The sequence below is a fragment of the Mesoplodon mirus genome (genome assembly GCF_964341445.2).
Source record: "Mesoplodon mirus genome assembly, chromosome: 6".
Classification (NCBI taxonomy): Eukaryota; Metazoa; Chordata; class Mammalia; order Artiodactyla; family Ziphiidae; genus Mesoplodon; species Mesoplodon mirus.
This window is the reverse complement of record NC_138982.1, coordinates 100,177,578-100,205,534: the sequence shown is the minus strand read 5'-3', so window position 1 is coordinate 100,205,534 and position 27,957 is coordinate 100,177,578. Positions and strand designations below refer to the sequence as shown.

Here is a 27,957-nt window from a genome sequence, read left to right as displayed (position 1 = left end):
GAGGAGGGAGAAGAAATGGACCAGCTTTTTTTAACTTAACCTCCTACAGTTGAAGTGCTTTTTCTATTGATTAAAGCATCTTTGCTGGGTAACAGGTACCTTCTATGAAGTCCACCTGAATCCCAAGAAACTAACACATCCTCACCACCAAAAATGGAAATGGGAGCCATTCCATGTCCTTTCGTCCTCCTCGGTATTCCCATCTCTCAGATTAGAAATCCAGGGTGCCAGGCTTCCCTTCTTGCAGGAATTCTCAACTTTTATAAGAGAGGTTCTTGAAGCCCCCCACCTTTCTGGCCCCAGCCTCTCACTTGGCTTTGAGGAGTGGAAAGCACCCACCACCTCCCTCCCTCCCCCAGGAAGAGCTTCTCACCATGAACACACTCTCCCTCACAGGCTGATGTTCTCAGTCCCCAACACTTCCCATCTTCTTATACTTTCTCAGATAGAGTGGGGTGGGTGTCGGGGGGAGGAATAAGGAATGTTAAGTATGGTTGCCTTGGGGCTGGCACTTTAGGGGTCTCTCTCAGAAAAGCCACATTGAGGTGTGAGGAGAAACTGGTGAGTCTTTTTAGATTTACCACCTTTTTGTTTCCAACTGGGACCCTACACATCGACTTCAATGCAACAGGAAAAGTCCTATCAACATCCTGTTATTTCTGCTACAAAAATGACTGTCTATCTTTTAAATTTACACCTCTCTCCAGGACTGGTATATGCCTTGTTCTGTAGCAGTTATGGAGACATTCAATAGATATTTATTAAATTCTTAATACAGGATGAGGTACTTGAGATGTTGACCAGAAATTCTAAACTTCAACTTGAAAGCTGCTGAAAAAAACTTATGGGTATCAACATTACAAATCCTGTTGAAACCAGAGAGATTTCAGACCCATGCAGGAATTTCTAAACCCCGCTCCAAACGTTTACAGGATTCAGGGCTGGGGTTCCCCAAATGCTCCAATCATCAGAAAATCTCCCATATGAAGAAAGAACAGGGACAATATTTTTTTAATTAAATACATGCTTAGGGAGAAATTAAAAACAGAAACATTTGATAATGAGGCAGTCTTTTATCTCTGTTTGCTGCAAGCATCTTGGGCTTCAAAATGTCTCATTGGCTACTGAAACCTAATGTCACCAGAGTCCCAAAACAGATATATTTTGCCACAAATTGCAGATGCTTAGGAATCCTCATCCTTGAGATTCGATTCATATTGTGCACCTTGTCACTGAGTTTTCTCTCTGCCACAACTCAGAAAAAGTCGGTGGTCTATATGGTTTTGCTTTCACATTCACAGTTTCACCAGCTTTCTTGGATCCTCAATTATCACATTAGTTGCATCCCTCTGTAATATATGCATTCAGGAACAAAAATTCAGATCAGTGCGGGAAGTTATTGGGAAGGGTAGATTAATGTTGTTGGTTTCAACTTTCCATTGAAACTTGTCTCCCATCATTATATAAACCAGTTTCCCTCTCTGTACTTTCCTTGCTCTCTCAGTAATAAGGGACATCTACTTTTCTCGAACAAATACTATGGCAATTTAATTGAAGAATAGATGTAAAGCAAAACTTGCAGTTTATGGAAGAAATCTCCTTTCTTCCAGCAAAAGTTCTGTAATTAACCATACATCCTTTGGGAGATCTTAACCTCTAATCTTTATTTTCCTCATCTGCCAGTTTAAGGCCAGGCTAATGTATTGTCCATTTATTGTCTATTCCGTAGCAGGTTCTATGGAGAGCATTTATCATGTTACTATTTTATTTTGTATTCAAAATAACTCTCTATAAAAGGAATTATAATCTGCATTTTGTAGATGAAGAAACAGATGTAGAAGGTTAAGTAATCTGCATAACATGTGGCTTGACCAGTCAAAGATAGAACCTGAATCCAAACCCTCATTTCTTTAGTTCTAAAGTCCTAATTCTAATTGCTGTAATATGCTATCACCTAAATGAGCTCTGAGAGCCCTAAACTATTCCTTCACGTTCTATGTTCTGAGCCATGGAACCATTTCACGTCATTGCAAGAGGCATTATTGGTAAATTATTATTCCTGGCTTTATATAGAATAAAAAATAGTATACCTCAATATTTTGTAACTACTTCTGTATTGTGAATGGTGGAGAAAAAAGAACTATCAGGTAGCTTCATCTTCTTTTTCTTCCAAAAATATTCTACCTAAACAAATGTTTTTTTCTTTTTTTAAAGACTCCCTCAAATAGAGATGATACAGCCTTCCTTAGAAGACCACCTATTGCTTAATATTGGGAAAAAGAGTTTTTCTCTGTCTGGTGTGGCTCCCTCCAATTCTAATTTATTGTCTGTACTTCAGAGTGAATTTGATCATTGTTTCTTATCCCTTTCTCTGGTGGGAAATAATAGGATAGGATGTACTTAAGGGGAGATATACAAATACTGTATTGAGACACCACAAGGAATGTTAATTCCTTCTTGCAATCAGTGTTTTAAGGGCTGTCTATACAGAGTAAAAATAGATGGAGAGATGAAGAGTGCAAGTCTTATGTAATTTTGTTTTAAATAACAAAATTTCAATATCATCTGTGCCTAGGTTTTCTGGACTTGGAGAGATAACACTTAAGGAAGAGGGTGGAGAGGAAGGAAAGGTAGGTCCAACTGATAGTTAACTGATTTCATCAAGAATTATCTAATGTGTTTAATAAGAATTATCTTCTCCATATGTGCTAGCCTAGAAAAGGAAAAATGTCTTCTCCATCAGTCTTTGAAGAATTGAATCATCATTTTCCTATCAGCTAAACACTCAGTGAAAGAAAGAAATATTTGAGAAGATAATACAGCAAATTTAAAAAAAGATAGAAATGAATGAGAATTTGTAGACCTTTTTTTTCACTTTGGCAAAGCTATTATAAATAGCATTTTTTAGAGCATCTGGCTAAAACAAAACAAAGGTTTCCTGTCAGCATGGAAAAAGCAATTCCTGTCTAAAATTGTGTTATTTGTTTTTTAGTCCACTTAATTAAGAAAGCTGCTAAATGTCATGTTACATGTCATCAATGCCCTTTATAAAACTGATTTCAATTTTTCATGGGTTCATCCAGTTTTTGTGTTCTCACTATTTAATACTTTAGGGTTTTTTTTTTAATGAGAGTCTTCATTTCTAAACATCAAAGATACACTATTCTTGCTATAATTACTTTTTGCACATCACAGTTAAAAATATACCAGAATATAACAATCTATTGAAGATCAAGTCATCTACTAAAATATAATATGGTCTCACACATATAAGTGACACTTACTTTTAAAGAGAAAAACTGAGATATGGAAACTGCTTGAGTTGAATTGAGCTATATTAAGTCTGACCCTCTAATTTTTCACATAGAAAACCTGAGTCTTGAACTTGAATGAAATGTAGATCGCAAAGTTAGTAGTGGAAAGCTGACATGAGCCTGCTTCACTATTACACTGCTCAAAAAATATTTAACTAGCTATTCTGTGCCAGGTGTAGTGTTAGGTTTTGATGATTCAAAAGTGAAAAAGACAGGGTGTTCAGTCTGAAGAATCTTATAATCCAATGGGAGAGTAAAGTAAATAAATTGATAAGTAAATTTTTTTGTAAAAAGTAACTTACACACTTAGTAGCTTAACAAATTTACATTTATTATCTCACAACTTCAGTGGGTCAGAAATTGAGTATTTTAGCTGGATCCTCTGTTTCAGGGTCTCTTACAAAGTTTCAATCAAGGCATCAGTCAGAGCTGAGGTCTTATCTGAAAGCTCAACTGGAGAAGGATATGTTTTCAAGCCCATGTGCTTGTTGGCAGGATTTAGTTCCTTGTGGTCTGTCAGACTGAAGTCCTCAGTGTCTTGCTGGCTTTTGTCTGAAGGCCATCCTCAATACCTTGCCATGTGGATCTCCCCAACATGGTTGCTTCTCTTATCAAAGTGTGTAAGTCAAAAAGGCAACAGTGAGAATCTGCTAACAGGATGGAGGCAGGGATGATTGGGGGCCATCTTAAAGTTTATCCACCACAGAATTTTATAGTAAAACATGACAAATGTTGTGAAAGAGAAAGGCACAGGGGCAGTGGGAGCACAAGAGATAGGATCTAAACCAGACTAAGGAGGCTGGGCTATCATTTGAGTTGAATTTTAAAGGATGAGGAGTCATCAGATCAATGAAGAAGGAAAGATGGTCATTCCAGGCAGAAGTAGGGCCTATAAATGAGTAGAGGCATTAAAAAGTACATTTTTCATGTCTTTGTAGGTAAGTTGGAATGGCACAATATTAAATAATTAGGAAGGATGCTTTTTGCTTAGGATCAGCAAATTTTAGAGTTGAAGACTCCAGATGGAACAACTAAGGCTCAGAGATATTAAGTCTAGCACATGGTAGATATTCAGTAAATGTTGAACAAATTAATGAAATGTCTTTGTAGCACTAGAAATGAGCTTCCACTCTCATACCCCAAACAGTAACCACATAAGTCAACCTCTATATCTTTAAGAAAAATAGGAAAGATAAAATTAGAAGTGCTGGGAGATAGATAGAATAAAAGTATGTTTTATAGTAAAAAGAATTCTAGAGACAGCCAGAACCTACTGGAAAAGAAACAGAAAGTTAGATTTCAATTCTAATTTCTACTCATAGAGTGAAAATAAAAGGGGAATTGCTATGGTGTGATACCAGCCAGCTCTTTGGGGAAACAAACAAACAAAAAAGCTTTACAGACATATAGGTAATAATGAAATTTTTGCAACTAATTATTTCACTTCATTCCAAAGGGAAAAAAAGTTTTCCAGAGTCTTTTTCTTGAACTTACCAAACTTCTATACAATTTCTGACTCAAACACAATACACCACCTCTAGGATCCAAAAAAGAGATGGCTTATATTTCACATATTTATATCAGGCCTAGCATTTTTTCCCTCGGTCTGAAATATACACATGTTTTATATTTCAGCTGAAGAGGTTATTTTCCAAATGAGGTTAAAAAAAAAGCCAAGGTACTATCACTCTGACATTAGCAGTAGTTACCTAATATATATATATATATTTAAGTCATAACCATTTTAGGAAGTTTTTGAACCAAAGAGGAATTTGAGTAATAATCATCATATATCTTGTTGCATGTCAGGTATGATTGCCTGAAATGTGGTGAATGGAACTACACATTTACGATTCTTTCATTCATATAAAGTTAGCCTAATGTTAGTCAAATTTAGTCATCCTGTTGTCCCATGCTTATGGGTAAACCCACTTGGAACCAGCTTTTGGAGAGAAAGCAGGGGACTGTTAAATCTATCAGTGAAGAAGATACCCTCTTTTCAATGCCTCTGGAGATGCTAGATTGTTTCCCTTCTTTACTTCTCAGTGTGGCACACCCAGTCTCTCCTGTTGTGTGTGTGTGTGTGTGTCTGTGTGTGTGTGTCTGTGTCTGTGTGTCTGAGTCTGTGTGACTCTTGGGGAGGGAGTGTTTAAAATGTGTAATTCCTTTTTATCAATTCTCTACAAATCTGCAACCAAAATCCCTGAGGAAAAACATTTTAAAGAATATGGAGCATGTATTAATATATTTAAAATAGATAACCAACAAGGACCTACTGCATAGCACAGGGAATTCTGCACAATATTGTATAATAACCTAAATTGGAAAAGAATAGATACATGTATATGTATAACTGAATTACTTTGCTGAACACCTGAAACTAACAGAACATTGTTAATCAACTATACTCCAATATAAAATAAAAAACTAAAAAAAGAAAAACGAAAAAATAAAAAGGAATATGGAGCATGAATCAGGGGGAAGGAAGATGATTTAAAAGGAATAGGAGTGAAATTATTTTTTAAATATGAAAAAGTAAAGGTAATAATTAAGATGTATGTGATATCAAAACCTTCTTTGAGAGTATTATAGAAAAGACAATTCTTCAGATACTTTACAGCTCAGAAACTTTTTTTAATTTCTTTGATGAGAGGATGTTTTAAAGTAGAAAAGTTAAAACTCTTGATTATGTACACCAAGTTTTAAGAGGAGTAAGTACTCAATTATCTAGACCATCTCTCCCAAATCTGCTACAAAAGTAAAAAGCAGGACTTTGGGAACTTTGGCTATTCATTTGATTGTCTTCTCTATAGAACATCCTAATTGAATCATATGGAGTTATCCACTTTAGAGCCTGAGCTCTTTTAAAGAGAAAAGACACAAGTAATCTGGAACTATTGATACCTGAAGGGCTCCATAGAGGCAGTCAGAAAATTAATCCATAGGGAGTCTCCACAGCTCAGAGCAGGAAAAATTAATTAAACTTCCACATTTCCAGAAGAGCTATTGAAAAGAGAGGTAGAAAACCTATTCTCTATTTCAATATCTAAATTTCTTTTTTTTTAATTGAAGCGTAGTTGATTTACAATGTTGTGTTCATTGCAGGTGTACAGCAAAGTGACTAAGTTATACATATATATACATATCTTTTTTGTATTCTTTTCCATTATGGCTTATTATAGGATATTGAATGTAGTTCCCTGTGCTATACAGTAGGACCTTGCTGTTCATCTATTTTATATATAGTAGTTTGTATCTGCTAAACCCAAACTCCTAATTTATCCCTCCCCCACCCCTTTTCCCCTTTGGTAACCATATTTTTTTTTCTATGTCTGTGAGTCTGTTTCTGTTTCATAAATAAGCTCATTTGTGTCATAGTTTAGATTCCACACATAAGTATTATCATATGGTATTTGTCTTTCTCTTTCTGACTTACTTCACTTCATATGATAATCTCTAGGTCCATCCATGTTACTGCAAATGGCATTATTTCATTCTTTCTTATGGCTGAATAGTATTCCATTGTATATACGTCCCACATCTTCTTTATCTGTTCATCTGTCAATGGACATTTAGGTTGCTTCCACATCTTGGCTATTGTAAATAGTTCTGCGATGAACATAGGGGTGCATGTATCTTTTCAAATGAGAGTTTTCTCTTGGTATATGCCCAGGAGTGGGATTGCTGGATCATATGGCAAGTGTATTTTTAGCTTTTTAAGGAACCTTCATACTGTTCTCCATAGTGGCTATACCAATTTACATTCCCACCAACAGTGTAGGAGAGTTCCATTTTCTCACACCATCTCCAGCATATGTTATTTGTAGACTTTTTATTGATAGCCATTCTGACCAGTGTGAGGTGGTACCTCATTGTAGTTTTGATTTTCATTTTTCTAATAATTAGCTTCAATATCAAAATTTCTTATATGTAGGTGACATTGCTTCTTCTTTTATATAAAAATAACTATTGGGCTTCCCTGGTGGTGCAGTGGTTGAGAGTCCGCCTGCCGACACAGGGGATGTGGGTTCGTGCCCCGGTCCGGGAGGATCCCGCATGCCGTGGAGCGGCTGGGCCCGTGAGCCATGGCCGCTGGGCCTGTGCGTCCGGAGCCTGTGCTCCGCAGCGGGAGAGGCCACAGCAGTGAGAAGCCCGTGTACCGCAAAAAAAAGGAAAAAAAAAAAACTATTACTTTGATTTATAGGGAAGATTTTTGTACTTCCATTAGATGTATATCGGAACTACTCTTTCCTATCTTCCATGTTTTCTTAACTTCTCTGATATTTCCCATCTCTTTATCTCTCTGGTCTTCATTCTGAGTGCTTTCCTTAAGTCTTCAGTTTATCTTAAGTTTTGTTTAACCCATCTCTTGGGTTAGACTCTAGTTGTGTTTCTGCACTACTTGTGTTTTTCAAACTCAGGTCCCACAAGAAGCCTGGATTTGGACTTCCAATTTCCACCATGGCCAGGGAAGATGATCTGTTTCCAAGCCATATCCCCATGCTATATCCCAAGACTGCCTCTGGACTTCTACCTCCTTGTATGAATTAGACAGGCTATTCCCAAATATATTTCCCCATTGTACAAAGTGCTTTAGACATTAGCTTCTAAAGCACATATCCATGCTAATATCCTTGGCCCGCATGGCATCAACCACCACTCATTACAATGATTTAAGTTCCCTCTATTTCCTGCTACTTAAAAGATTTCCCTTTCTGGCTTTTGAACTTAGCTTTGTAGCTAATATTTTTTAATTTATATTATAGTTGGCATTACTACATATTTCGAGTTAGAAGATATGCTTCCTACATCTGCTTAGTGAGCCAACCTTCCCAGAAATCAATTTTGATGCTGAAATAAATAAATCGGGGGATTTTTATAGCTAGATATCTTACTAAGGTAGTGCTTTACAAGTAAGAAAGAGATTCACTTCTTTGAATTATCAGACTTTCACTTCTGTTGATGCTTCCATTTCTGGTGGACTTTTTTTTCTTTTAACATTTAAGAAACGCTTTGTAGTGAAAAATGGTACAAGGTCATAAGTCCATCAAAATTACTACATGTGGGGCTTCCCTGGTGGCGCAGTGGTTGAGAGTCTGCTTGCCGATGCAGGGGACACAGGTTCATGCCCCGGTCCGGGAGGATCCCACATGCTGTGGAGCGGCTAGGCCCATGGGCCATGGCCGCTGAGCCTGAGCATCTGGAGCCTGTGCTCCGCAGTGGGAGAGGCCACAACAGTGAGAGGCTCGCGTACCGCAAAAAAAAAAAAAAAAAATTACTACATGTGGTTATTGAATGGGCAACACATAGTTTAGTATCACATACTTTGGCACCAAAAATTGAGGGAAAAGGGCTTGGTGGCCCTCCTTGATTAAAGAGTAAAATTCCTTGAATTTTCTAGTGAAAAAAAGGCTGAGTGAATTTTCAGATTCAGATATTAGAGGCACTCTCATTGCCTTCAAAATCTATTATGAGACTACTACCACCCATGAATTTGCCTAAATCATTTTATATTTCTTTATAACAGTTTTAAAAACAATTTTTGCCTTTGGTATAAATAACTTGAGTTTATTATTCATTAAATTAAACAGTTTCTCTATTATTTGTCCTTAACATTTACATGAAAGTAAATTTTATACAACACCACTTGAGGAGAAAAAATTGTGTTTTTCATTATAATTTTATTTTCCTGCCTTTGTTTCCCTCCTGATTCTGAGACAACTGTTGATTTTCAGGTATTTCTTTTAAAATCTGACTTATGTTCAGTTTTAAAGTAGCAGAGCATAGGTGTTGAGATTCCCAGTCAGATTGGTTGAGTTTGAATCCAGCCTCCACCACTTACTACTAAGTGTGCAACCGTGGGTAAGCTTTTTAACCTCTGTGTACCTCACCTTCCACGTCTGGACAATAGGGATGATGATGACGATGATGATGATGATGATAGTGCCTACCACATAGGGTGTTATAAAGACTAAATGAATTAATATAGAGAGAGCATTTAGAACAGCCCTCGATATATGTTAATTATTATTGTTATATTTCAAATTTCCATGAGGCTTTTTGCACAGGCATCTCTAAGAGAGTGTTTCTAACCATAATCTAGCCTAATGATTTCATAGGTTTATGGAAAAGTCTCAAGGCACAATATCTTGAAGCATATTTTAAAAAACCTATCCTTAATGCTATCTCTTTTCATAATCACTTGCTTTTTTTCATGAATGGATGCCTTAAAGGTAATGAACCCACATAACCCTTCCTTTTTTCTATCAAAACCCTTTGTTGAGACTGTTGACAGGAAATCCCTTGGGAATAGAGGGAGTTGAGGCAAAAGAAGAACACTTCAGTTTAGTGGCCAGAGGGGGCCCTCACACTCCCCTGCTGGTGCTGTCAGCCAAGATAAACAGGCTTGGCAAGGGGTGCCTTACTCACTCCACTCTGTCAACTTGGAGGTGAAGGTTTTCAACTGTGGTATTGCTACTCCACCCAACTTCTGTTCCATTTTTAATATACCTTTGTGATAAAATGTACCGTATCCATTAAAAAAGTCTTGAAGGTGTGGCTGACATGAAGGAAAGCAATATCCTGCCAATGCCTCAGACTTGAAAGGCCTTCCAGCCCTAGCTCATGGACCACCCTCTCTATTCTGGCTTGTACAGCACAGGCTCCACATTTTGTTCAGTAAAAGCAACAACATCCACATACCTCACCACCTGGGAAAATGCCATAAATTGTCCCTAGTCATGTGTGCCCTGGCAAACACCCAGGTAAATGACTGAGCTCACACTGGCCAGTCACAGAAAGAATATTAGCGTACCTTGCTTCCCTCAACAAATGTGTTGCTGAAACTGCATGAAAATCAAGTGTTTGCAAGTTAACTCACTTCTTGAATTCACCGGGAATTTGCTGCTTAATAAATGCTCAGCGGGTTACTTACTGAATAATAAAAGTCCTTTGTAAAGTAATAATTACCCTTTAGTTTATCTGTTTTCACATTTCGAATTTTGGAATCTGGTTTTCCTTAAAGCAAGACACATCTGTAGCATTAGTTTCTCTACTCTAGGTGTCACTTAATCTTTGAGGGTTCAGGTTTTTTTTTAGGGGAATGTTAGGGCACCAGACTCAATGACCTCTACAGTCCCTCCCAGCCCAAAATTCACTTTTCCTACAAAGGCAGTCTAGGAATAATTAGAGAAATGTCTTTTTGTTTGGTTATTCTTTCTGATTTTATCATTCCATTCACAGTCTAAGGAAAGTGTGCTTCCACCATCAGTTTCTGGAACAGTTCCATTTGATGCTTCACAATGGCATAGAGAGCTATAGTCATGGTCAACTGATATTTTGAAGTTCCTCAGAGATCTCTTTCCATTGCTACATTTCCTGCTTTAGCTTTGGCCCAGAGAAAAATTATCAAAGATCAGAACTGCTTCCATCAGCTTCATAGGCTAAGACCTTCTTTCTGGATGTTCCCTGGAGCATAAGGCACTACATACAATATTTCATTATTTGCTATGAGCATCAATGATACACAAAGGGAAAATCATGTTAACTCCACTTCATATCCTGGAAAAGAGTACTACAAGATACTTAGGTTACTCACCCAAGTCACCAAGTCAGTAACTAATGAAGCTAAACATGCTTAATTTTGTGACAGAATTACTAGCCTATGCTGCTTGAAGTTGAAATAACTGATACCAGAAATATTTTAGTAAAAACTTTCCTTATCATCCCCACTGAACATCACACTTTTCATTTAGGGAATCTATGCATTTACCAACACATCCTTGGAATAATCTCAAGAACAAAAGGCAACTGAAAAGTGATATTTATGAGCTATTGGCAGTATACCTCAGGTTATACAAGCCACAAGTCTCCAAAAACAAGTATAACTAGCATTTGATTCCCCCTGTGGCTGAAGAAGTACGTTCATATTAAATGTAAACATTTGATGTCACAGAGATAAAAAAGAGTGTGTGATTCATGTCAGTATTATTTCACCTCATTTAATTGTGTAAATTTTTGTGATAATAGGAAATGGCTTGGCAAACTTCAAGAAATGATCATTGTATTTGGCATTATTATTGGTTGTAGAAATAGCATTGTAAACTATCAGCTAACATTTAAAAGATTATTAAAAGATATTATGAAACACTTTATGCCAGTAAATATGACTATTTATATGAAATTATTACCAGACTGACACCAAAAAAATAGAAAACCTGAATTGTCTGATAATTATGAAAGAAATTAAACCTATTTTTATAAACCTTCCCACAAAGAAAACTCTACTTTCCAGACAGTTTCACCAGTGAATTATCTCAGAATTTAAAGAATAAATAACATTAATCTAAAACAAATACTTCCAGACAGTAGAAAAAGGGACAAGAGACACTTTTCTATTATTTAACAGCCCAGCAGAACCTTACAAGGACATTATAAGAAAGAAAAATAGCAGACACATAGATGCAAAAATCATAAACAACCTTAGCATGATCAAATGGACTTTTTTCAGGAATGCAAGGATGGTTTATGATTCAAAAATCAATCAATGAATTCACCACATTTACAGAAAAAAAGAGAAAATCACATAATAAATGTAATAGTTTCAAAAAGCATTTGATAAAATTCAACACCCATTGATAATAAAAGTACTTAGCAAACCAAGGGGACTTTTTAAATCTGATAGTGTACTTACAGAAGTCCTACAACAAACATTTTCCTTACTTGTGATTTTTGGAACAAGGCAAGGATGCCCAGTATCACCATTTTTGTTTTAATTATACTGGAGGTCCCAGTCAATGCACAAGACAAGAAACAGAAATAAAAGGCATAAGCATAGGAAAGGGAAAAATATAATTTTTGTTATTCATTATTAGAATTAATAAATGCATATATCAAGCCCATTGGATACAAGGTCCAATATCCAAAAAGCAATTAACTTCTATTTGCAAACATTAAACAAATAGAAAATGAAACTTTTAAAAAGACATCATTTACAATAGCATTTAAAACATTAGCTTATCAGGTTTGTGAAAAGGAATTTAGAGTAGACATAAAGAAATTACTGTTTTAAGAGTAATAATCTGATGGGACAAGTGCTAAAAAAATAGATCCAAAATCCATGTAAATATAACTAAATTGATAGTAATTTTCTAAAACCAACCCTCAAATCTTTCTTACTCTTTCTCTCTTTTGTTAGCTGCTACATCCCTTAAAAGCAGGATATCACAGCTATTTGAATATTCACCAGTGATTCCCTGATAACATCAGAAAATAAAAATGGACTTTAGGAAAATTTCCATTGAAACCACTGGTTTTAAATTGGTTTTATGTTTTAGAGGGAGAGTACCAAAAGGAAATAAATTAATACATGATGGTCAAAGGTCTTTCTGGTTCTCTTAAAAGCATGTAATCAGATAGCTTCCTCATGCAGAACATCTTATATCACGTGAAAATATACAAGGTGTCTAAAGAAGCAGTTTTGAATAGAGGATTTCTGAATACCATCTCAGGCAAGGTCTAGAGAACTCAATATTATGTGATTTTATGATAAATTTTTTAGACAGTATGGCCGACTACAAGTCTTCCTTTGTACTTTTCTGTACAGTTCCTCACTCAGAACAGATCTAGCTGTCTATGGGAAGGTTCTGCAGGACAAAGAGCTAAGATTTGGCCACTTACACACAGACCAAAAATGAATTACCCAGGGTGTGCTAGCAGAGGGGCTTGAACTTAAGGACAGGGGAAAATCTGCACAGGTTGCCAATGGTTTGTCAGAGTTGTGAGAAAAGAAATGGGAAATTAAAAAAAAAATTCTTATTGGCATAATTTACATTGGACAACATGAGCACATTCCAGTCAATCTACTTCACAGACATGATCTCATTGGTCTCCCCAACATCCTTACAAGGAAATGAGGGGGACAAGTGTGACTCCACCCTTCAGGCCAAAAGCCCCATTGCTCACTCCCACTTGTGGGTAGGAGTGGGTGGGACACCTTTATACAGGGGAACAAATTACTGCCTTCCTGGCTTCCCCGCAACATGTGGGTGAACAAGTTTGCCTTTCTCTCCTTGAGGCCATACAATTCCCAAAACAATTTGTCTGAAATGTTGGGGACTGAGTCACTGGCCAGTGATATTCTCAAACAACTGCTGGGTTGTTTCTCAACCATTGTTTTGCCATTATGACTTGGACTCGATACATCATGTAACATAAGTGCCTGTGATGAAATTTTTCTCATTGGCCTAGAAGAGACTTTTAAGAAAGGGAAGACAATGGTAAATATGGAAGAGGAGTCATTTTACACTTCCGCAATAGAAGGATATGTTACCAGCACTACGCTCATCTAGAATATAAGATGTGAGAACAGGTAAAGTCAGAACACTGAGTATCCAGAAGTTCTCTCATATAGTAAACTAGATATCCATTGTTCTGGGTGTTTTTTGTTGTTGTTGTTTTTGTAACTAGATTGCCTCTCAAGACTATTTTCACTCCTCCCTTTGTGTGCTTAAAAATAATGTGGCATGGGCTTCCCTGGTGGTGCAGTGGCTAAGAATGTGCCTGCCAATGCAGGGGACACGGGTTTGAGTCCTGGTCCGGGAAGATCCCACATGCCGCAGAGCAAATAAGTCCGTGTGCCACAACTAATGAGCCTGCACTCTAGAGCCCGTGAGCCACAACTACTGAAGCCCATGTGCTGCAACTACTGAAGCCTGTGCGCCTAGAGCCCGTGCTCCGCAACAAGAGAAGCCACCGCAATGAGAAGACCGCGCACCACAACGAAGAGTAGCACCCGCTCGCCGCAACTAGAGAAAGACTGCGTGCAGCTACGAAGACCCAATGCAGCCAATAAATAAATAAATAAATAAATAAATATATATATATATATATATATATATATATATATAAAAAGTGGCAGAACTGTTCAAATTCTCCATCAAAACAGTTACTAGTAATTATAATTTTGAGGAGAGCTCATTGGGAAAGAGAACATTTTAATAACAAAAATCCACTGGAGAGTGTTTTTCACATTAGGAAACACAGGATAATTTATTCAAAAACCAGCTCCTTAGGACTCACTTGAGTGTCCTATACTTAAAGATATGTTTAGATTTTTCTTTCTCCCACTACAAATAAAGTGTTCCAAATACTGAGGGATGAAATGCACAGGAAATCATTCTCCATATAAATGTTGACACACAAACTCACTCTAACTACATATGGATATCTCTTATGGATATAGAACTCAGCAGCTTCTAGCAGTCATCTGAGATGAGCACCATATGTGACATAATAATGCATTATTTCACTAAAGCTTTCAGAGCTTAAGAAAATAGCCTGAGGAATAAGACTGCTCCTTTCTGAGCCAAGGTTGCACTCTTCTAAGTCTAAAACGTGCTTAAAAACAGACATTAGGTAATTGTAAAAGCCAAGGGAGATCAGTTTAAGAATATGAAATAATATTACTACCAACTGCCCTTTTCTGTGTTCAATCCAGATAGAAGCTGGACACATAGGAAGTGACATTTGTATAATAACAAAGAAAAGGAGAATGAGAGAGCAACCTTCCCACCTATAGTCTTTGTAGGATTTTATTACCATCTGCTCTTTATAACCCCAGAAAATGAGAAAATTATATTTGTTCAAAACATTACGGAAAGTCTTCCTCTGTCTTTCTATGACATAGTTTCGGGTCATTATTAGGCAATTTCATTTCATATATCAATAGTCGCCTATTTGTTTATTGAAATCAACATAAAAGGCAGCTCTTGATAGCAAATAAAGAGCCTTGAAGTCAGAATACTTCACTCCCACTAACTTGGTGTATGGTCATGAGACATGAGATAAATTATCTCAACAGGTCTTTCCAGAATTATTCTATTCATTTTGCAAATTGGTTTATATTTGTAGAAAAGTTTCAGTCTGTTTCTGGCATGGCAATGGCCAAGACAGAATCTCTATTTGACACAGTAAGAAAAATAGGCCAACACATTACACATTTATAAGATGAATTACTGTGGATAAAATATACATAAACATGGATTAGGGTGTATTTTTAATATCCAGGGAAATTTTCATCCCTGAGTTATTTCATTAGCAACTGTTTCATCACATATCCCTGGCTGAGAGTTTCCAGTAACTCTAGGTCAGCAATTGTAGACTCTATTTTCAAAGGAAAATCTCTTATATTTTCCATCTGCAAAATTTTTACACCTATGGCCTTGTTCCTTAAGGGTCCAAAGAAGACTGAAATATTAGACGGAGGAAAAAAAAAAGATTTATGTAGAAAGACTTTCTGACTGGGGGGTGTATTTAGTCTAGAAACAAAAACTCTAAAGTGTGGCTGGCTTAATAAAAGTCATCAAGAATATGAAAGACCAGCTGCTCTGAATTTCCTCAGAGACTAGAACCCGAGGAAATGGCCTTCAATTACAGCAGAAAGTGGTGCTTTGGGTTAGACGCAAAGAAGAATTTCCTGGTTGGGTCTCTGAAACAAGTCACTAAGGGAGACTGTCACTGCCTCTCAAGGATATTTTGACACTTGAGACAGATATTAGCCCATGTGTATGAAGGGCTTCTATATTCAGGCTCCACACTAAGCACCTTATGTTGGTTATCTCCTTTCATCAGTACGGCAGCTCTATGAGAGAAACCTTATTGTTGTTCTCATTTCATCGACGGGAAGACTACTGTTTGTTAAGTAGCTAGCAAGCAGAGGAGCTGGGATTTGAACCCAAAGAGTTGGACTCCAGAGCCAGCTCTTTTCACCATTAGGATTGATGCAATGGCTATGCAACAAGAAAGGGAAGCTATTGGATTTGACCTTCAAGTGTAGGAAGACCCTTAATACAAAGAAATATAATCTGATATTCTCCATCTCCATACACTCTGAAATCATTGGAAAAGGTTTAAGTGGCTTAGAGATGTGTAAAGGCCACAGAATGTATAAGAACTTACCAGCTTTGTGAATTCAGGCATATCACTTAACCTCTCTGATGCTGTTTCCTCTTTCACTTATTTAACACTATTCATTGAGCATCTATTACACCAGAAATTCAATGGTGAATAAAATCTTGAAAACGAGAAAAATACTAACTACCTTCCACTGGCCATGGTTACCACTCAGTCAGCACCAGTTCCCCTCCCACTCTCCCTTCTACCAGGGACTCAGGCTACAGAGGAAGAACTTTCTGACGTTAAGTTTTATGAAATATGCTTCTAAGTGCAGAAAGAAAGAATAGAGAATTGTTATCTTCTGAATGAAGGATGAGTTTTCCAGAAAAAGTCATCAGCTTTTTAAAGCTGATGAGAGAAAGCACCAGCTTTTAAAATTATTTGTTTTCTCCTTTGTATTTCATAGAATTTTTCATACCTCTATTATAGTGCTTATCATATTTTAATTATTCTTTCACATGTCTTTCTCCCCAGTGAGACTCTGGATTCTAGAAGACAAAGTTTATCCTTCGCTCCTTTCCATATTTACCAAAACCATACCAAGTCCTGAGCCTAGCATATTGTAGGCACTCATAAAATATTTGTTAAATAAATAAATATTCCTGGTCGGAAAAAGGAGAATAAAATCATAGGAGAGAAAATATAAATTTAACCTTACTTCATATACTAAGATTGATAGACCATTCATTGAAAACAGAAATTCTTTTTTGCTTTATTTCCATGTGGGAAGAGCTATAACTAGGCACAATACATAAGCGTCTTTGATGATTGTTTAAAACCTCCAGAACTCCCTTCTCAGCAGCTCTTAAGTGATAGGACAAATTCTGGTTTGTGAAAGGGAGTGTGGGTGGTCCTGCTGGGAAGCAGGTGGATAGGACCACATGATTTCTTCCAGCCTGAGCTTCAGTGATTCAGTGATTCCAAATGAACCCTTAGGAATCCTTCCAATCATATGATTCCAGTTACCCTTACTGTGCCTCAAATAACCTCATATAAAAAGAAGAGTCCCGGGGCTTCCCTGGTGGTGCAGTGGTTGAGAATTTGCCTGCTAATGCAGGGGACACGGGTTCGAGCCCTGGTCTGGGAGGATCCCACATGCCGCAGAGTAACTAGGCCCATGAGCCACAACTACTGAGCCTGCGCGTCTGGAGCCTGTGCTCCGCAACAAGAGAGGCCGCGATAGTGAGAGGCCCGCGCGCCGCGATGAAGAGTGGCCCCCGCTTGCCACAACTAGAGAAAGCCCTCACACAGAAACGAAGACCCAACACAGCATAAATAAATACAAATAAATTAATAAACTCCTACCCCCAACATCTTCTCAAAAAAAAAAAAGAGTCCAGCTATTTAACCCAATATTGTCATGTTGCAAACATTCTGTTTTTACATCAGTGGCTTCTCTCAGCCAAGCTAAAGTGCTGTGAATGTCGACTAGGAGAGTCCGTGACTTTGCCTCTATATGATCAGAAGAGTAGGCTGAAAAGTCAAACATTTCATGAAACCAGGTTTGGGGGCCAAGACCTTAAATGAGCTAAATTATTTAAGTGGATTCACTGAGTAACCTCTTCAGAACAGTCAGACAGGTTCATGTTCTGGGACCCTACCACGATGTCATCAGGTCTGAAATCTCAGAGTGTCCTGCATTCACTCAGGCTTTCAGTATCAGGTGATGTAAGCCAAACATGCCATGGGGACCACACTTAGAGTATGAGTTTACAAGAAGTGCTGTCTTCTCAAGTTTAATCACTGTGCATTGAGCACCTTCTGGGTGAATACGATTGCACTAGACATTTTATATACACTATCTGTAATCCTAAAAACAATCCTGGAAGGCAAAGGTCATTATTCCCATTTTATATCTGTAGAAATAGGGCTTCAGAGAGGTTATACAAACTGCCCAGTACTGTCCAGCTACTAAGTTAGAGTCAGGATTCAGATTCAAATGCCTCTCTCTGCTTGCCTTCCTAAAGGAGTGGGGTGGCACACTGTTGATCATTTATAAGCATCTGAGCCCAAAAGCTATGAAAAGATAGACCAGTAGACATAAAGCATTATTGAATGGGGAGTTGTTTGGTTGGGTTTTTTTTTTTTGTTAATGAGAGTTTGTCATTTGGTTTAAACCAGTTGTACATCTTTTTCCTACTGAAATGGAGAGTTTTCAGATCTCAACAACCTGTTTCCCTCTGCTATCTGTGAATTGTCAGTATTATTTTAATGATAGAATCATTTCCTAAGGTAGAGTAGGGTATTTTCTTTATAATATCTGAATTTGGCACCTTGTAGAATAAGCTTCTGCACAGGAATTGTGCTTCCATTACCTAATTGCAAAAAGTTGCCAAAATTTAAAAAGGTTCTGGGAAGGGGAGACAGTGTAAGAATTCAAGTGGACCTCAAGGTCTCACTCTTAAAAGAAATGGAAATATTTTTGGACTGTATTGTCATCCTATTTGTTGGTGTAGCTACAAAAGGAAAGAAAGACTAAAAAGCAATAATTTGTTTTTCCAGTTTCTCCAGTAATACCTACAGCTGAATTATGCTATTCATAAAGAAAATATTTCTGAGTATTTTGCAAATTTTACCATCTTTGAAAAAATGTTAATATACTAGTTTAATGTCTCACTCTAAGGCATAAATACATTTATTCTTAATGTAATAAAAAGTCTAAGGAAAAAATGATGTCAGTCAACTACACTGAAAGCTCAATCAGTAAGAAAACAAATGCAAATATTACAAAATACAGCATAAAAGGCTGACGGAAAGGGATGCTCCTTAACACAGTCTTACTATCATCAAAAGTGGTAAGAAGAAAGAATAAGAATTTTTTATAACCATGGTGTGTCCAAAATACGAATATCTTTCAAATGCCACACATTTCAATCTTTCATCTTGAATTGTATTTTATACGCATAACCATGAAATAATACTTAGTCATAGTCTAGTGAATAAGAAATTAGTACATAATTTCCATCTTTGCTAATTTTTCTTTCTCGCTTCCTCATGAACTTAAAAATCTGCAAAATAAAACTGTATCAGTATGAAGAAAAGAAATGAGACCAACCCTTCCCTGTACTGTCTATACCATACCCTATGTCACTATACATTTTTCTCCCCTTTTCTCTATGTTGTAGAATTTTCAAGTCTTAAAAAATTCTCCTGTCTTGGTTTTCCATCTATAATTCTTCTGATGGCTTTCCACATAGAGTAAAAAATTTTATTTTCAATCCAAACATGTAGAATTTATCTCTGGATACTAAAAGCCTATGGCCAGGTCATGTTGATTTTGTTTATTTAAGTCTGTAATATGGTAATAGATAAGTTCGTAATAAGAGTGCTAATTCATCCACCAAGGCAATTTTCTGCGATTAAAAAAATATGGATAGGGCTTCCCTGGTGGCGCAGTGGTTGAGAGTCCACCTGCCAATGCAGGGGACACGGGTTCGTGCCCCGGTTTGGGAGGATCCCACATGCCGCGGAGTGGCTGGGCCCGTGAGCCATGGCCGCTGAGCCTGCGTGTCTGGAGCCTGTGCTCCGCAACGGGAGAGGCCACAACAGTGAGAGGCCCGTGTACCGCAAAAAAAAAAAAAAAAAAAAAAAAAAAAAAAGGATATAATAGTCAGGCTACCTTACCCACGTGAGGTACTTAGCCAGGGACATGGCAACCTTTTCAACCATACAAGCATTTTCTTTTAATATAAATTTATTTATTTAATTTATTTATTTTTGGCTGCGTTGGGTCTTCGTTGCTGCACGCAGGCTTTCTCTAGTTGTGGAGAGCATGGGCTACTCCTTGTTGCAGTGCATGTGCTTCTCATTGCAGTGGCTTCTCTTGTTGCAAAGCACAGGCCTTAGATTTCAGTAGTTGTGGTGTGTGGGCTCAGTAGTTGTGGCTCGCGGACTCTAGAGTGCAGGCTCAGTAGTTGTGGCACACGGGCTTAGTTGCTCCGCGGCATGTGGGATCTTCCTGGACCAGGGCTCGAACCTGTGTCCCCTGCATTGGCAGGCGGATTCTTAACCACTGCACCACCAGGGAAGTCCCAAGCATTTTTATTTTTGTCTTTTTGTTTTCAATATTACAGAAAATAATTTTGCCTCTAATAAATATTTTAATATTATTGCTATTCTTTATCAAACCCTGGAACAGAAATCTCCCAAAGGTAGTTACTTTTGAAAATTTCACAACCATGTAGCCCTAAATGGAGCCTAAAATTTCCCAAACAAAGCAAAATAAATTTAAACAATACTTTAAATGCATCCTCAAAACAATAGTAGAATCAAGGGTTACGTTTTTGACCAAAGACCTGCACTCAACTTTTAATAGAATTACCACAATATTATGCAATATTAGTGGTGCACCTTATTCAATTTAGTACTAACCTTTTTACAATATGTGAAAATTAAGAAAAGAGAACAATGAAGTAGTTAATCATTCATTTCACTTCATGTTAGTTTATTCAATATATTTCAGATGGACCTAGAGATGATAATATTAAGTGAAGTAAGACAGAGAAAGACAAATATCATATGATATCACTTATATGTGGAATCTAAAAAAATGATACAAATGAACTTATTTACAAAACAGAAATTGACTCACAGACTTCGAAAACAAACTTATGGTTACCAAAAAGGAAAGGGGGGCAAGAGGGATAAGTTGGGAGTTTGGGGTTAACAGGTACATACTACTATACATAAAATAGATAACCAACAAGAACTGACTGTATAGCACAGGGAATTATATTCAATATCTTCTAATAACCTATAAAAGAAAAGAATCTGAAGAATATATATATCTGAATCACTTTGCTATACACCTAAAACTAACACAACTTTGTAAATCAACTATACTTCAATTTAAAAAAATAAAAAATAAAATAAAATAAAATAAAAAAATAGATTTCAGAGAGTGTAAATCCATAAAAGTGTCTATGAAGTAAGAACCAGGGGACCCTGGGGAGAGGGCTATACTACAGCCAGGAGCCAGAGAAATACCTTCCCTCCCCCAGACTAATAAGAATAGTGAAGTTTCAGAAGGAGGTCTCCCAAGGCCCAGAGGCAGAAAAATAAAGTCTTAAAAGCAGGAGAACATTGGGTACCAGCTGAATGGGCCACATATAGGGCACTCCTGCTATATAAGTGCTCAGCATGATCACCACAGTGACCTTGGCCAAGCTCTATAACTGCCCATCTCTGAAAGTCCAGATGCCATGGAGCCACCTAGCAGCAGGTGGACCAGTGGTTGCCAAGTCAGAGAAAGAAAATTGGAGTCCCACCTGCCTCTACTGCCTTTTTGACATTAAACAAATCACCAAAACTCCTTCAGTTCCCATTTCCTATTCTGCAAAATGTTGATAGTAACAATGACTGTGCTAAGGATTGTAAGACAACAGAGGTAAAAAGCACTTGGTGAGCTATTAGGCACTCTGCTAATGTTAGTTATCCTTATCTGTTCATGTGTCTCTGTGTGCATGTGTGTACTATTAAGTAATTCTAAAATTTTCACATTTCACAGATGGAGAGGGTAGATGAGGGAACTGCACTCAGCATGATGAGGTTGGATGTGGGGAGCTGTGCCTGAGCAGGAGGCTGCAGCTGTGCACACAGGCGCACCAATGAATACACACACTAGGTGTTGACAGTTACAGGACTCCACGTTGCACCCTGGATGATGCCACCTGACTGCTTACAAACATACTGGATATGGGCCAGAAAAAAGCCCAATACCATTCTTATTCAGGGTTCAAACTGTAAAGCAATATTTTAGACAGGCTTCAGTGAGAAACATAATCTTATTATAACAACTAATTTAATATGGTTGTTGTAAAAATTAATAAAACCATTCACATGAGAGCATAACAAATGTTTATAATTTTGGAGAGTTCATGAATAATTGTACAGCCACTATCATGATAGTTCCTCACACTCTGCATCTTCCAAACCACTTGATGAATTATTTTACCCATAAATTGCCTGTGAAAGGAGGCAGCATAGAGAAAGTCGGCTTGTTTAAGATTTCATCAACCAGCTGTTACGCCACCAGCGCTTCTTCGCCAGTATGATCATCCACCCTCTCGCAAATCCCCAGAGGGCCTCCCACACTCCTAGAGAAAACAAGTTCCAAATAGCTGTAGGCTTAACTATAGTTTGTGTTCTAATACAGTAAAACTCTGAAATCTGTTTACACTATATGTGGAAATACATATCCGTTCTCAAAGCACACCAAATGATAGTGTATTAGTTTCCTATTGCTGCTGTAACAAATCACCACAAATTTAGTGGCATAAAACAACACAACTTTAACATCTTACAGTTCTGGCAGTCAGAAGTCCAAAAAAGTCTTACAGGGCTAAACTCAAGGTGTCAGCAGGATTACATTCCTTCTGAAATTAGAGGGGGAAATCCATATCCTTGCCTTTTTTAGCTTCCAGAGGCAGCCTGCATTCCTTGGCTCATGGCCCCTTCTTCAATGTTCAATCATATCACTCCAACCTCTGCTTTTATCATTATATCTCCTATCTGACGCTGACTCTCCTGCCTCCCTTTTTATAGATAAAAACCTTGCGATTAGATCGGGCCCACTCAGCCAATCCAAGATAATCTCCCCATCTCAAGATCCTTAACTTAATCACACCTGGAAAATTCTTTTTGTTATGTAAAATAATATATTCACAGGTTCTAGAGATTAAGACTTGGACATTTTGGGGGGGGTCTAGTATTCAGCATACCACAGATAATTCACTGTTTTATCTATACTTTTTCTCTGGGAAAAAAATGCATTGGGCACATTAAAAAAAAAAGCATTTGAATACGCCCACTGAGCCTTTGTGATTGAGCTTTGCAGTCATTGTGTCCAATTCTTCCTGCCTCCATCATTCTAACACAAGGTTTCTCACCCTCAGCCCTTCTAACATTTTGGGCCAGATATTTCTTTGTTGTGGGGGGGAGCTGTCTTGAGCACTGTGGGAATTTTAGAAACATCCATGGCCTCTACCCACTAGATACCAGTAGCACTGCCCCCAGAGTTGTGACAACAAAGACTATGTCCACACATAGCCAAATGTCCCCTGGGTGGAAAAAAATTACCCTCAGTGGAGAACCACTCATCTAACAGAAAGCAGCCAAATTATGGTAGTTGCCTCTTTATAGGCAGTAATTCATAGAAGGCAAAAGATTTGGAGGTATAGACTGATGGCTAATTTTAAGGGCGCAAATGTGAGTCATATATCTCAGCATTGTAGGCTAAATTTACTGCTAAGTGTATTTGTCCAAAAGACACAAAACTCAGAGCTGTCTTATTCAATGGAAGTAACTCATCTATGTGATGAGTCCAGTGTGGGCTATGAGGCTTTCAGTGTTTTGGCTATCAGGCTGAGAGTGGTGCCTTAGTACTCAGTGTCTTACAAAAGCTGTGAGCTCTTCAGCAGTGGGACCCATATCTTATGATCTTTCTTTCCACAGAGCATAATCTCAGCCTACACCCTGCAACCTTTACATTATACTATGATGGTTCTCAAAACACAGGGGTGATGGTGTTTCTGAAGGGATACAGGCCAGGCCCCAGAACTCACTTCTTGGCTAATCCCCCAGGCATTGATTCCCAAGCTTTACTCATTTGTATACCCCTTTCATGATTTCTTTTTATCATTAATTACTCGGTATTTATCTTTAACTCAACTTATGGTTTTCAAACATAAATACTACTTTAACAATAATATATGTGAAATCATGTTTTATAATGCTATAATGCTGTAATTTTTCTAAAATGCACTAAATTAAATATGTAACTATAAAGAGTTTCATGTTTATCCACATGACATTTAAAAGTATCTCACCATTAGATACACACACAAGACTTTTAGAAACATTGTCCTGGAGGCAACCAACATCAGCAAAAGCCTAACATTTATTTCTAGATCTAAAGAGGTTTTTCCCATCTACTCAAGTTCCTCACAGGTGAGGGACCATCTCCAAAGTACAGCAAACCAAACTGCTCACAGATGCTGAAAGCTCTCACAATCGGAGGGAAAACCTCAGGCTACTATTTACACGCTCTTTCCTAAACATCTTCCTTTTCATTTTCCTTTAAAATAATAATAGTTAAGGTATACGCCCTTAAAAAATGGCATTACCAGGTAGTTTGTACTGATATGTTTAATACATGGCATCAGCCAGATAACCACAGAAAAAGCAAACTCTGGGGAAAATAATCCAGACCAGGATTTCCCAAAGTGTATTTCACAGAACATTAATTCTATAGGATCCCAGTAGATATTACATGGAAAAAATGTAGGGGTGGGGAGGTTGGCAGAGATCTATAGTCAAATAATTGGAGGAAATGCCGTTAAACAAAATTAAAATAATTTTTTATTGTAAGACTTCTTAGAAACTTTCATATTCTACTGTGCTTTGTGAAACTTAAGAGAAATGTACATTAAGCATGCAGTCTTAAATTTATTTAATGACAGATATCCTTTTTTTCCCTAAGAGCATTTCATGGAACTGAAATGTTCGAAGGAACATATTTTGGGAAAGGCTGTTTACTCTGGATTAGAGAAAATTTTATTTTCCTGAGATGAAGAACAAACTCTAGGATAATGGATATTTTTAAATGCATGCTATCTTATTTTTTTAAAATATCTAGAGGTGCAAGACTGTCTTTTCTGGATTAACTTTGTTAATCCCTGCCTTGCACTTCCAGAGACTCAAAACACATTACTGGATGCGAATGACAAATAAACATAAAAGACAATGTAGAAATTTTTTTAGGGGCTATAGCATGGTTTATACTGGCTACTTCTTTGCTTTGAGAAGCAAATAACTTCTTTTTATCTTAACTCATGAAATTCCACAGAATGTGGGCCCTGATAATCTAAAACCAATCTTTGCTCAAGCTGGTATCACCTGAAGAGCATTAATGGACAGCTGTCACAGCAAACAGGATATTTTCCTTAGTGGATTCTTACTTCCTCTCCATGCACAGAACATAAACATGCAAGGGCCACTCTAAATGGAGACTAAGGCCATGAATTGGAAATTAGTTAATTTGTCAAATTTGATTTTCCTAGCAACTGCTACATATGGTTTGACATGAAATTGTGAAAGTAATGAGATAGTGTAGCCAAAACATTGAACTCAGAGTGACTCCTAAGAAATGTAAAGCCCAAATGTTATCAGAGTTTTAGCTTTGGAAGGGACACAAGAGATGTAGAAAGTGACATTGTCATCAAACCAACAATCATGACACCCAGGATTCTCAAATGGGGTACACTACTCGATTGTTGGGTGAGCTTGGACAAATCATTCTGCCTGTTTATGACCCACTTTCATCTATAGAATGAGAAGGTTGGGAAAAATTATAATCCAGCACCTTGTAGGGATCAGTAGCATCAGTATCACCTGGATCTTGTTAGAAATGTAGAAACTTAGGCCTCACGCCAGACCTACTGAGTCAGAATCTGCATTTTAACAAGATTCCTAGATGAACTAATGTTATACACTGGTTTTCTAACTAGTTCCTAGCACCTCAGACCATGCCCATCCTACCCATCCTCACCACCACCCAAGCACCCTCATGGCAGAATTAACAGTAAGGACTAATTTTTTTTTTTCAGTTCTGGTATTCCAAACCCTCTCTTTCGACAGGGAAGGAAACTGAGGCCCAGGGAGGTAAAGCAGATTTTCTGAAACCACACAGCTAATTAGTAGCAGAACATAGGTTTTGTTATTAGTTTTCCCAGTGCAGTTGATTGTACTGTTTCACGAGAATGTTACCAAAATGACGTGATTAAATTGCCAGTGTTAATGTTATAACAAATGAACAGTGATGCTTTTCTTCTCTCAGAAAAGATTATTTTTTTAGTTTAAAAATGACTGCTTTTTAATGAACTTATTTTATTTCTGGAGGTTCTTAGAGAGGAATTGAGTTACAGGGTGTCTCATTCCTCTCCCAGGCGGTAGGAAGACCTCTAGACTTATGCCAGATGCTTACTCTCCCATTTCCTCTCTCTTTCACCACTGACACCCCCGCCGGTGCAAGCACGCACACACACACACACACAGGCACACACCCAATGCCGACAATGTGTAATTCCATTACGAATGACAGCAGAAACCACAAGTCCACGATCCAGGATGCTCACAAGTCCAGTTTTAATTAATAACCCCTTTAGCAACCAGCATTGTACCTTGTCTAAAACAACTGAAACCTTCTGCCACTTGAAAACCAAATCTATCTCAAGTAACCACAAAGAAATGGATGGATATATAGGAGGAGAGAATAAATAATATATGGTTACATTAACCAAATTTCACTAGTTCAATATTGAGTATAGTGGGCATTTGTATGTTCCCCAGTGATGAGTGTCTCTTTTCACCTTGGGACAATCTTTCTTTGCCATTTTGTTCCCACTCCTCTTTTCACTATTCCCATTGAATGGTGACCTCAAAACAAGGGAGATAGGACTCTAAAGTCAAGAAGAAGAGCAAATCCACCTGAAAGAACAATCGAGCACACTGTATTTGGCTGTAGAAATACTGTCAAAGGGGTTTGCCTCCAGACTACTCTGGGTTTTGCCTCACATCAAAGTCCCAGGTATTATATTCAAAATGGGGAAAATATAACTGCATGGTGCCATGTTTACCCTTTGGAAATGATCTTTTCTTTGTCTTCTCCCTCACAGCATTATCATCTGAGAATTGTCAATCCATATGCATCAAACCAAAAGTTAATTTCAGTATTTCTTTTATGCTTGATAAATCTCAAGTATCTTCCCCGCTCTTTAGTTTCTTGCTGTCTGTAAATCTTTGTAAATTGGGGGAATTCTTGTTCTTAGTTTCTTTTTCTTATACAAAATTATCAGATTTTTTTGATAGATCAGCAGCATTCAGTGTGACAACATTAGGTGATTTACAAAGTTTAGCCAAATAATACAAATATCTAGCTTGTGGATGGGAAGCAAAGAATAGATCAAAATGCACACTCCCTCTTTTCAAGAAATTTTTGACTGTTGGCAGAAGTAAAAACTGTTGTGGATCTTTATAAAAGACAGGTGTTATGGGGATATAATTAACAAGCTCCCCAACCAAATTCTATATTTTCTTCTTTTAGTAATAATTGTTAAGGGCACACATCATGAACCACAATCCATCCGAAATAATAAACACATTTTCACACCAAGATTCTGTAGCAGTCTTTTCAATATAAATATGAGAGCCACATAAGTAACTATAAATTTTCTGGCAGCCATATTTAAGAATTAAATAGGTAAAATTAATTTTAGTCATATATTTTATTTAACCCAATGTGTTTAAAATATTATCATTTCAACATATAACCAAAGTAAAAATTTACTAAAGAGTTATTTTACATAATTAATTGTAGTAGTCTCCATGTTAATCTAAAAAGATTAGGAGAAGAAAATAGTTAGGATGGTTTGTAAGCAAAAGCGTTGAAAAATTATTGAAAAAGTATTCTCAATAATGAACTAGCATAAGCCCTAAGATAATTGAATTATAATAGCCTCCTACTTTTTGTATCAATAAATCTCAAAAGAAAACTGAAGGTTTCTCTCATCACTACTTATTTTATGAGTGAGATTTGCAGTTAGTAGTCAAGTTTCTCCATAAAAAAATAAAGATAATTTAAAATCGTAAGACCAGCTGGCTGTTCCCTCTCTCCCCTCTCCCCCTACACTTG

At 37.3% G+C, this 27,957-nt stretch overlaps 1 protein-coding gene across 3 annotated transcripts in view; it reads left to right on the top strand.

Annotated features, from left to right (window-relative positions):
* Positions 1–27,957, top strand: part of COL8A1 (collagen type VIII alpha 1 chain) — a 155,467-nt gene that overhangs the window by 30,682 nt on the left and 96,828 nt on the right. For 2 of the 3 annotated variants that reach the window (XM_082626194.1, XM_082626196.1), the window contains exon 2: positions 2,576–2,630. The exons of the other annotated variant lie outside the window; for it this stretch is intronic. The gene's annotated coding sequence lies outside the window, so the exon portion shown is untranslated. The remainder of the gene's footprint in view (positions 1–2,575; positions 2,631–27,957) is intronic. 3 annotated transcript variants of the gene reach the window in all.